The following is an 11,961-nucleotide window of genomic DNA, read 5'->3' on the forward strand; positions in this document are numbered from 1 at the left end:
TAATGGGGCGAGTCCCATTTAAATTAGGCGCGCTACCGCGCCGGACGTACTGCGCATGCTCCCGACACGATTTTCCCGACGTGCTTTGCGCTAAGTTACGTTGCGCCGAGTTTTGAGAATCGCAACGGGCGTAAAAGAAAAAAAAAAGAGTTGCGGCAGGATTTTTTTTTTTTTTTTTTTTAAATGTGACAGCGACGCGGGAAAGAAGGGTCTACTTTTACATGGTGTACTAAGTTTACACTTTGTAAAAGTAGCCCTAATTTTGCGACGGCAAACTAACACTTACTGAAAAAAAACGAAGGGAAAAAGCTTTGTGGATCTCCGTAAGTGCTAATTTGCATACCCGATGTGGAATTTCGACGAGAAATGCCCCCAGCGGCGGCCGAGGTACTGCATCCTAAGATCCGACAGTGTAAAACTATTACACCTGCCGGATCTTAGGAATAACTATGCGTAACTGATTCTATGAATCAGCTGCATAGATAGAAACAGGGATACGACGGCGTATCAGTAGATACGCCTGCGTATCCCTTTTGTGGATCTGGCCCATTATATTTTAGTTCTTGGGTATAGTTATTCTTTAATATATATACCCCTAGAAAATTTCTGAAACATATTTATTTTAATAAGAGCTCTGTAGCTGAAACCAAATATTAATAGGTGAGCATTACTGGCCCTTTAATGCGGTTGCGCAAGGTAACCTTTGTGTAGCGGTGAAAGAGCCGTGTTCACAAAGTGGTTAACGGTAGTCCTCAACATCCAAGATCACACCCACATAGCTAGCTTTGTATTTCCTCAACTGGTGCCAAGCACTGACAACTGCAATAGTCTCTAGGACACCAGGATCACTGCTTGAGACAGACAGAGGGAGAGAACACAATCCTGTTATGTTTTCAAGGATGAGTCACTTCCTAGCAATAATCTGGAGATTCAATTTATTGTCGTTTTGCTGATACGAAGCCTAGCCAGTTTCTCAATAGAATCACAGGACAGCATAACTTCCCCTCGCTGTCCATTAATCATTGGGAATTGTTACTAAAAGGGCAAACAGAGTGGGAGCTGCATTTGTGAATGGCCGTGCACTGTCTCCAGTTCTACTAAATTAACCAGTGTGAAGCCTTGTTTTATGAGAGATTGCTTTATTTGTGGCTAAACGACTTCCTCCGGTGTTTGATAAGCTCAAATATTTGCTGATAGTTAAGAGTGTCACATTTGTTATATTGCTCTAGATACTGTTTTGTCCACATCATTCTTGTCTTCTTTTTTTTTTTGCATAATTCAGGTTAACTCTTTATTGAGCTGCACGTGTATTGTACAATTAAAATCCAAATTAATAATATCTATCTATATCAGTGTTTCTCAACTCCAGTCCTCAAGGCGACCCAACAGGTCATGTTTTCAGGCTTTCCATTATTTTGCACAGGTGATTTAATCAGTTTCACTGCCTTAGTAATTACCACAGCCGTTTCATCTGAGGGACATCCTAAAAACATGACCTGTTGGGGCGCCTTGAGGACTGGAGTTGAGAAACACTGATCTATATCTATATCTATCTATCTATCTATCTATCTATCTATAAATATATATATATATATATATATATATATATATATATATATATATATATATATATATATATATATATATATATATATATGTTTTTTTTTTTTTTTTTTGAATACTGATTTTGATTGCACAAATCCATTGTTTTTCTAAATGAACCCCTTCATATCCACGCTATAGCCGAATGACGGCTATAGTGCGGATCTATTTTGCGTGCGCTGTGATCACTGAGTCACTGAGACTCGGGTGATTACAGATCTGAGTAAGGGACCGATCCCAGCCCCTTACCACGTGATCAACCAATGACAGCTGCTCACGTGATGTAAACAAAAGCTTGGTAATCTGTTTTTTTCCTCCTCACGCTCACAGCGTGAGGAGAAAAAAATCACTGCAAGGGACATCGGCCCCAAAGAGGAAGAGACACATCTGCCTCATCTTTTCCCAACAGTACCACCTGCCTGTGTCAAATGCCAGTGCCCAGAGTGACCACCAGTGAAAAATGGTGCCACCTATCAATGCCCTCCAGTGGTGGCAATCAGTGCCTCATCAGTGCCACCTATCAGTGCTGGCTATTTGTGTCACCTACCAGTGCTGATCAGTGTCCATCATTGCCACCCATCAGTGCCCATCTCTGCCACCTATCAGTGTCCATCACTGCCAGCTATTAGTGCCACCTATCGGTGCCACCTATTAGTGCCAATTCTCAGTGCCCGCCAGTGCTACCTATCAATGCCCTTCAGTGCCACCCATCAGTGCCACCTCTGTGTCACCTATCAGTGCCCACCAGTGCCACCTATCAATGTGCACCAGTGCCGCCTTTAAATATCTCTCTTTCACCTATTCAAATTTTTTAGTTTGCCACCTTAGTGTTAAAGAATATGTCAACCCAGAGTTTTATATTCCTGATATGTGCCTATTGTACCATGTATTTGTATAAAAAAAGTACCCTGTTCTCTTTGTATTGCTTCCTTTGTGTGGAATACCTGGTATTCCTGGCAGTCTGTTTTCTTATTATAAAGTGACAACACTAGGCATGATAGTACAGTGTGGTCAGTGCTCTAGCTGTGCTAAGAACCCAGCCTGCTCTCCTCTAATGACCAGATTTGTGCTGACATGCCCTGCACAGCTATTCACTTCTGAAGACTCTATCAAGGAGCTCAACGGCAAGTTGTCTGAACAGACCGACTGATCTTTAGTGTTGGAAAACTGGGATTGGTGTTGGGAATAATATGAGACAATATCACGCTATGGTCTTCTTCTATTATATGTTAATGTACCTGTGTGAGGCTGTGATACAGGATTTACCAAGACTTACAGCACCTTTGTGAATATACCTGGTAAACATTGTTGCCTATTATGCTACTGGCTTTTCCATTAGTTTGGAGGCTAACACTGGTAAGCTGTCATCTTTTTACCTTTGATGGTGTCTCACACGGAGGACTTGGGAATGATGTTTTTTCCTATGTCCACCTAAATTTTCAATTTCCACCCTTCACCTGCTGGATCTGTTTGGGACATTAGATCTCATTGTTTTATCCCTTTTTTTACATTTACTTTTTATATTGGTTCTTTCTCCCTGAATTTTAGTTTTTTTTAAAAGAACTATATATGCCTTGATATAAAAATAGTTATGTGGGGCTGGTGGCGCTGTCTGTACCTGAAGAGTGACCTACAGGACCCTGTATAGGCTAAAAATAATAACAACGCTGTAATAGACCAATAAATTTAGGACTGTCAAATACCACTAACTGGCTACAGTAAGATGTCAAAGTAAAAATCATATGGCACGGTTCAAAGCAAGTCTGGGGAACGCAGCATGCGCTCCAACTGCGCTCTACCCGATGCTTTCCCAGAAGTGATGTAATGTGCGTGGCTCCGGCTTACGCGTTTCGTCATAGACATTGTCAGATGATGTCTATGATGAAATGCGTAAGAGGGTGCCATGCTTGCTTTGAACCTGCCATGTGATTTTCACTTTGACATCTTACTGTAGCCAGTCCGGGATCTGGTGTTTTGTACTATACATTTTTTTAACTGCTGATTTTTAATAAACAAGTTTTTCGGTACTACACCATGGGAGACAATTTTTTCTTTGTTTGAGGACACTGGAATATCTGCTATTGCCTTTAAAAACCTTTGGATATGGAGAGAGTGCTTGGAGTCTGCTGTTCCTAGAAGTGGTGGGATCGATCGTTGGAAACCATTTGGATCTGATTCTACACGCTAACTACCCCTGCAGGGGTGACGGGAGCTGGTGAGTGGGGGAGCACTAAAGTCACCTCAACACTTCTGTTCTGTAACAGAGCACCAACCAATGTGGAACTATCTAAAGACTCTTTTTCACTTATATCTACTGTGAATTGCCTAGAATTGGATAGTGTCTGGAAGCTATCCCTTTGGACATTATTAAATATTATTGTTTTCTATACTTTATTCATATTATGTGATGTGGACTGAGAAACACTTTTTGCACTGATTTTTGATGATTGTTTACTTTATTATATTGTTATGTGCACAGCCAGTATGGTCATGTTGGATTACACTTACGTTTAGGTTATTAACCATTAAGTATAACGGCACTTTATTTCATATTGTGTGTGGAGTACAGGACTTTATGGTCTATGTACCTTACATTATTTATAGTAGTAGGATTTTTGACTAGTGACCATTTAGTACACATTTAATTATTATTGATTACTGCTCACTTACCTGTGTACTTTTAGTGGCATTTGACAGTCCTAAATCTATTGGTCTATTACAGCATTATTATTATTTTTAGCCTATACAAGGTCCTGTAGGTCACTCTTCAGGTACAGGCAGCGCCACCACCCCCACATAACTATTTTTATATCCTCTAGAGCTGCCCAAGGGGAGCTTCTTTAGGGGGGGCTGCAGCCTTCTTTTTTTGCCTAAGCGTGGATTTTTATACTTCTTTCCATATACGCTGTGATGGTTGTGCTTATCATTGTTTATTATGTTAATTTTCCTGTGACAATATAACTGATTTACTAAAGGCAAATAGGGTGGTTACTTTGGAAAGGAATTACACTTTGTAAGGGAATTTTCCCTAAAGCTTGATGAATGTGGTGAAGTTTCCCTTTGCAAAGAATACCCAATCATGCGCAAAGAAAAAAACAAACATTTTTTCTTGCACGTGATTAGATGATGAAAGTCAACAGAGCTTCACGTCATTCACTAAACCCTGGGGGAAAAATTCTCATGCAAAGTGCAACTTTCCTTGCAAAGTGAACAGTCTTTTTGCCTTTAGTAAATCAACTCCTATGTCTTTTAGAGTTCTGTTTTTAGTCAATGCACTTGCTCCAATTCCATACTAAGTACTCATCACCAAAGTGGAAGGCGAATAGAGAAAGCTCTGTTTTCGAATGATATATTACATCTTTATGCAAGTTTTGCTTTTAATGCTTGTTGTTCTGGCATGGATCCATTAATAATACTGGCATATATTCACTGACAAATCAGGATGTCTTTCTGACCCTTGTGAAACTCTAGAACAGAATGTTGATAAACCTCCCCACGGTATGATGGCAGAAAGGCTCACATTACCCTAATCTACATTACTGAAAGAATGTTATTTTATTGTCAGAATCAATCCTCCAACTTGCCCTTGAGCCGTCTGACATGGTTATGCCCTTGATAGCATACACTGAGATAACCGAATCAATAGATACCTTACTGACTGTTTAGGGCCATGATCACCAGCTTTCATTTACAGCTTGCCCCTAAGCTATTCCTTGCTGCAAGGTCAAAGATTAAATCAAAAGGTTCTTTTTTTATTTGAATGATCATAAGTAAATCGACATGCTTAGCATAGTTGTTATCTAAGAATAACATTGGGTATTTCCTGTTTAGACTGTATATTTAGTTTACAAGCGCTTTCACTCCTTGTCATGAAGTAACTTGGCTGAAGAGTTGTGTAAACATCCTGCAATTAACTGTATTGGAGAAAACATGGACTTTATTCAGAGAACTGGAGGTACTTTATAGCTGCCAGCTATTCATCACAGTCTGAATTAAAACTGAATTCCAGGTATGAATATTTTTGCATAGTTACATTGGTCCAGCTTGGATGCAATGTAAGTAATGTAAGTATTCATATTCCATACCTGGCCGCACCCTGTGAATGCTTAGAATCACTGTAGTAGCCGTCACTACTACAATGATCCTTGCTGCCTTCTTAAAATGGATATTGGAAAAAAGAGGGTTATAACCCCTGTTGGGGAGATTTCCCTTCACTTCCTGTCCTATAGCCAAAACAGGAAGTGAGAGGAAATCCCTCCAAAGTGAGGGAATCCCAGGTTGTCCAGAACTAATGTCCCCATTGTAAGATTTCCCCTTTATTATTGTTCTGGTGTCAACCCAAAATATGTGACTTTTACTTTTGAAAGCTAAAAAAAAAGATTTGCCTAAAGCCTTGTACACACGATAGGTTAACCAGAGGACAACGGTCTGAAGGACCATTGTCATAGGTTAACTGATGAAGCTGACTGATGGTCCGTCACGCCTACACACCATAGGTTAAATAACCGATCGTGTCAGAACGCGGTGACGTAAAACACGACGACGTGCTGAAAAAAACAACGTTCAATGCTTCCAAGCATGCGTCGACTTGATTCTGAGCATGTGTGGATTTTTAACCGATGGTCGTGCCTACTATTGATCGGTTTTGACCTATCGGTTAGGAATCCATAGGTTAATTTTAAAGCAAGTTGACTTTTTTTTAACCTATGGTTAAATAACCTATGGGGCCTACATACGATCGGTTTTGACCGATGAAAACGGTCCTTCAGACCGTTGTCCTCTGGTTAACCTATCGTGTGTACGAGGCCTTAAGTTACACGTAATCCCATGCCGGGTCGCTGTCCTACTGTATAGTGGGCACAGGGAGTCACTTGCTCAGCATGGGCACCATTCAGAACATGCCTTTTTACTATTCTCAATGAATTCAGGGTGTTTTCTGATTGGATAAAGTGGATATCCTAATGCCACTACTCCCCTCTCCATCTTGTCCAATCCAAGGTTGCCTGTCTGCACTGTTCCTCTGACCTCAGCATTTTCTGAGTTCTCTCGAAAGCTATGCGGGTTAATAACTCAAAGTACTTAGACCAGAAGGTCAATTTGACAGCCAGAAAACTTAAACTTTCTGAAGAGAGCCACCAATAGAAGCCTAAGACCCCTTCACACTGAGGTGTTTTACAGGCGTTTTTGCGCTAAAAATAACGCCTGTAAAGCTCCTGTAAACTGCCTCTACTGCAGCCCCAGTGTGAAAACCTGAGTGCTTTCACACTGGGGTGGTGCGCTCGCAGGACAGGAAAAAAAGTCCTGTAAGCAGAATCGTTGGGGCGGTGCGGGCACGCTGTATACACCGCTCCTCCACCACCCCTGCCCATTGAAATGAATGGGCGCCACTTTCAAGGCACCTTAAAAACCATTTGAAAGCAGCACTAAGCGGGCACTTCTGGGGGACTAAAAATGCCTCTATAACAGTGGTAAAGCGCTGCTATAACTAGGCGATTCTGGCTTTGTTGGGGTCTCCGGCCAGCTGGAGGTTTTCTCAGGTCCCCTAGTGGGACAGAAGACCCAGGTGGAGCGGCCGAAGATGGCAATAGAAATTATTGAGAACCCCCAAACATGCTATATTTTCTGAAAGCAGAGGCCCTGGCGAATAAAATGGTGGCTGCTGCAATTTTTGATTTTGTGTAATATTAACGACTTACCAAGCACTTAAACCCCCCTCCTACCCAGACCAATTTTCAGCTTTCAGCGCTGTCACTCTTTGAACGACAATTGCGCGGTCACACAACACTTTCCCACAAATAGAGCTTTCTTATGGTAATATTTGATTACCTGTGGGTTTTTTTTTTTTTGTTAAAACAAATGAAAAAAAATGGAAAAAAAATACAAAACGTTTTATATTTTGTTAGAACATTTTGCAAACAGGTCATTTTTCTCCTTCATTGATGTACGCTGATGAGGCTTTACTGATGGGCACCGATATGCTACGTTGATGGGCACTGATAAGGCCTCAGTGATGGGCACTGATAGGCAGCACTGGTGGGCACTGATGAGGTGACACTGATGGGCACTGAGAGGTGGCACGTATGGGTGGCACTGATGGGCGACACTGAAGGGCATTGATAGGGGGCACTGAAGGGCATTGATAGGTGGCACTGGTGGTCACTGAGAAGTGGAACTTATAGGTAGGACTGATAGCTGGCACTCATGGTCACTGATAGATGGCAGTGATGGGCACTGATGGGTGGCAGTGATGGGCACTGATTGGCACCACTGATAGGTGGCATTGATAGGTGGCACTCGTGGGCATTGATAGGTGGCACTGATTGCTGGCACTGTTATGCCCTGGTGGGCACTGACAGGTGGCACTGGTGGGCAAAGATAAGATGGCTGTGCATCTTTCTCTTTAGGACTGATGTCCCTTGCACAGAAGCCGATGATCGGCTCTTTTTTCTCCTCACGCAGTTAGCGTGAGGAAAAGGAGGATAATAAAAAAAGGAGCGTGAGGAGAAAAAAAAACCTGATTACCGATCTTCTGTTTACATCATGCGATCAGCTGTCATTGGCTGACAGCTGATCACGTGGTAAGGGGCTGGGGTCTGTGATCATCTGAGTCTCATTGATCCGGTGATCACAGCGCCACGCAGGGGGCGTGCGGGGAGCGTGCAAAGGGGAGGACTTCTATTGATGGCCTTCAGGCAATGTAGTCCTGCGCTGTAGCTGTCATTCGACTATGACGTGATTCTGAAGGAGTTAAACTACAGTACCTAAAATTGTCTATAGGTGATACTTTAAAATCCTTTACAGGTTATCAGTCTAGAGCAGTGATGGCGAACCTTGGCACCCTTAGATGTTTTGGAACTACATTTCCCATGATGCCCAACTACACTGCAGAGTGCATGAACATCATGGGAAATGTAGTTCCAAAACATCTGGGGTGCCAAGGTTCGCCATCACTGGTCTAGAGTGTCGGCAATCACTGTTTACATAAGCTTTACATTTTTTTTATTATTTTTATTTATTTGACCAAATATTTTTTTTTCATTTATCTTTATTGCTACCACAAGGGGTGAACAAGCATTCTTGTGGTAGCTTTGGGCAGTGACAGGAACTCTTTATGGGGACACCAGGGGTCTCTTAGACCTTTGGTATCTCACCTGCCCTTCGAAGCATCTGAGCAAACACAGAACAGATGATTAGATGCTTCTCTCAGCTCTGAAAAAGGAAGTGACATAATCCTCATTGCTGCTGGCTTTTGGGCTCCCCAGTTTAATGAGAGGGAAAAAACATGAAATACCCCCTCAAGGGTGGGACTTTATAAGTGACACAAACACGTGAATGAGTAGAAAAATATATAGCAAATTTATTTAAACAATTCAAGTCAGGACATCATATAGTGTCCTAGCAAGGATAAAAGACCACATGCAAGTGGTATACAGATCCTATTTGTAAAGCAATAAATTAGACATGAGACAAAAATTGGTCCAACCCGACAGCCGTTTCGGTATCTGTGATCCTTCTTCAAGGGGTATTACAGACGATCATTGTGTCAGAGAAATACATGTCTATTAAAAAAGAGATATATACACATATTACATAGAAAAAATTCAACTTAAACAATATTTACAACTCAAGTGACCGAAATTGTTAAAAACATGGGGAAGGGGAGACAAGAAAAGGACAGCCATACAACTATGTCATTTATCAAAACAGATATGAGCTACTTACAGTCAATAAGATCTGTAGATAGAATCCTGTCTCAGTGTGAAAGTACGCCAAAAACAAGGGGAGAATGCTGTATATGGAGATCAATGTCTCTGTGTTCACGGGGAGGATATACAATCATAGCCTACCAAAAAGGTCCACGCCTAGGGAAGGAGGGGAAAGAGGAAAGAGGGGAAAAAAGAAAAAAAAAATATATATATATATAATATGTATATATCATTATTTGTTGCATTCAAAGAGTTAAATGCAGACACACATTTATAGCAAAGAAGAGTAACCCCATAGAGCTGGTAATCCAAAAATGGAGAGTAACTTACCAGATATGGAAACCATATAGGAGAGGGTATGCATGTGCCAGAGAACAAAAGTTCAGCCACAAGGAGACAAACTACCCAGATTATCCTATGTTTCAGGAAGGGTGGATTGATGGGTGATCGCAGGCAGAGATCACTGGAAAAAGGAATTTAGGAGTATATATAAATAATATGTATGGCTAGTCTGGTGAAGTGTGCATAAAGGCACAGCACCAAAAACAAACAATAAGCCAAACATCAACAACCAGTGGTCCTACCTGCATGTGAGAAGTCTCCATAAGTCCAGCAGACGCCATGACAGTCAGAGACAATAGTGTCTGCAATGGGCTTAAATAGAGTCCATTGGTGGCTATCGCGCATGCGCGCGCGCACGTGCTGCGTAGTGACGCAATTGCGTCTTGGAATTTAAAAAAAAAAAAAAAAACGGGATGGGCTTGAATAGAGTACATTAGTGGCATAGGCGCATGCGCGCGCGTATGCGCTGCGTAATGACGCAATTGCGGAAATGACGCAATTGCGGAAATGACGCTATTGTAATGAAGCTCGCAAGTGGACACCAGCACATTGATATCGATGCGGTGACTACACTCAAACAATTATTGCCTGCACAGTCCAAATACATTTAACAGACGCCATGATAGTCAAAAGTATAGACGTCGCATGTGTCGATCAGCATGGTAACACCATTGCTGCAATGACACAGTTTAATGAGAGAGCCAGGGAATGATGGCAAGGGAAGGGAAGTTATTGGGCAGCCGTACAGCCTCCTGGATCACTTTTACATGAAATCCCATTGATGGTAGTAAAAACAATATCAGGATCATGGCTGCAGCTACCAGATGATCCTGGTATGAACATTTGCTATCTGTAATAGAGACACCTGTTCTACTGACAACTGTCTAAAAGGGGAATTCTCCTCAGGCCCCGTACACACGTCCGAGGAACTCGACGGGCAAAACTCATCATTTTGCTCGTCGAGTTCTGTGTGAAGCCACCGAGGATCTCGGCGAGCCAACTTTCCTCATTGAACAATGAGGAAATAGAGAACATGTTCTCTATTTGGCTGGACGAGGAACTTGTCGGCTTCCTCGGCCGAAAGTGTACACACGGCCGGGTTTCTCGGCAGAATTCAGCTCCGATCGAGTTTCTGGCTGAATTCTGCCGAGAAACTCAGTCGTGTGTACGGGGCCTAACTTTGTTCAGATTTCATCTCACTTCCTGTTGCCTCTATGGAACAGGAAGTGAAAAAAAAAATACTCCCCATCAGGACACAGACATTAAAAAAAATAACTATAAACTGATGAGGGGTTTAACCCTTTCCTACTTTATACAAAACTAAAAAAAAAGTTTTGATCAAGCTTTAAGAAAGAACTATGTTGAGCCAGAATAGACCAAGCACCTCTGATCACTACATTATGCTTGAACTTGCATGGAATTGGTGGGAGGGTTCATATGGAAGAACTCCAATGGGAATTGGGAATGTCTATGTCTGCTTTAGGAAATGCATCATTAAGTTTATAGAAATCTTAGCTTCTATGTGAAAAACATACTTATGTTTGCTATATTGTATTTTGTGTATTTAATACATTTTTGTATTAATTATACCTACGTTCGACCCAGCCTCATCCAAATACTGTAGCAATAAAATGCAGAGGAGCGATCCCTCCCGAAATGATAGCTAATTACAGACTGTGACTTATGAATCGGACAGAGACCTGATTAGAATGCATTGCTGACAGTAAATAAATTCCTTCTAGAAAATGAACTTATTTTCATAGCTGCATTGTCCTGTGACTAAGCTGTGTGGAGCATCCTGATGTTGCCATAAAAGTTCCCTGGCTAATTATTTGCCTCTACAACTTTTCACTTCCTGAGGCGGATTTATGCTAAATCCTGTTATTAGTCTTGCTCTGCAATTGCTTTTGTCTGTGACTGGAAGCAAAGCTCAAAGCTTGCAGTCAGCCTTTTATTATATGGAACTTGAATAGAGGTTTGACCCAACATTCATCTGTTTTCTATTCTGGTGGCTGTAAGCAGCTATCTCTTTGATGGTAAATTGGTGTATTTGCTCTGATTTAAACTGTACAGTAATGTCTAGTTATATTCGTTGCAAATAAATAGATGGGTAAAATAAGCGGGTGTATTGTGGACACAGATTTTTAGGGGTTGATTAAAGGGGTTGTAAAGGTAAATGTTTTTTCACCTTAATGCATTAAGGTGAAAAAACATCCGACGGTACCGCCCCCCCCGAACCCCCGTTTTACTTACCTCACCCCTCGAAAGTCCCGCACGCGTCCTTGTGATCTTCTTCGGTTCCCAGCCTGGT

General features: G+C 41.7%; 1 long non-coding RNA gene across 1 annotated transcript; it reads right to left on the bottom strand.

Annotated features, from left to right (window-relative positions):
• Positions 1-8,935: 8,935 nt before the first annotated feature.
• Positions 8,936-9,497, bottom strand: LOC120928575. The gene is made up of 2 exons (XR_005747235.1): positions 9,325-9,497; positions 8,936-9,161 (listed from the first exon to the last, which is right to left on the bottom strand). It is a non-coding gene; the product is annotated as an uncharacterized LOC120928575 (long non-coding RNA).
• Positions 9,498-11,961: the final 2,464 nt, after the last annotated feature.

Source organism: Rana temporaria, chromosome 2, assembly GCF_905171775.1.
Source record: "Rana temporaria chromosome 2, aRanTem1.1, whole genome shotgun sequence".
Classification (NCBI taxonomy): domain Eukaryota; kingdom Metazoa; phylum Chordata; class Amphibia; order Anura; family Ranidae; genus Rana; species Rana temporaria.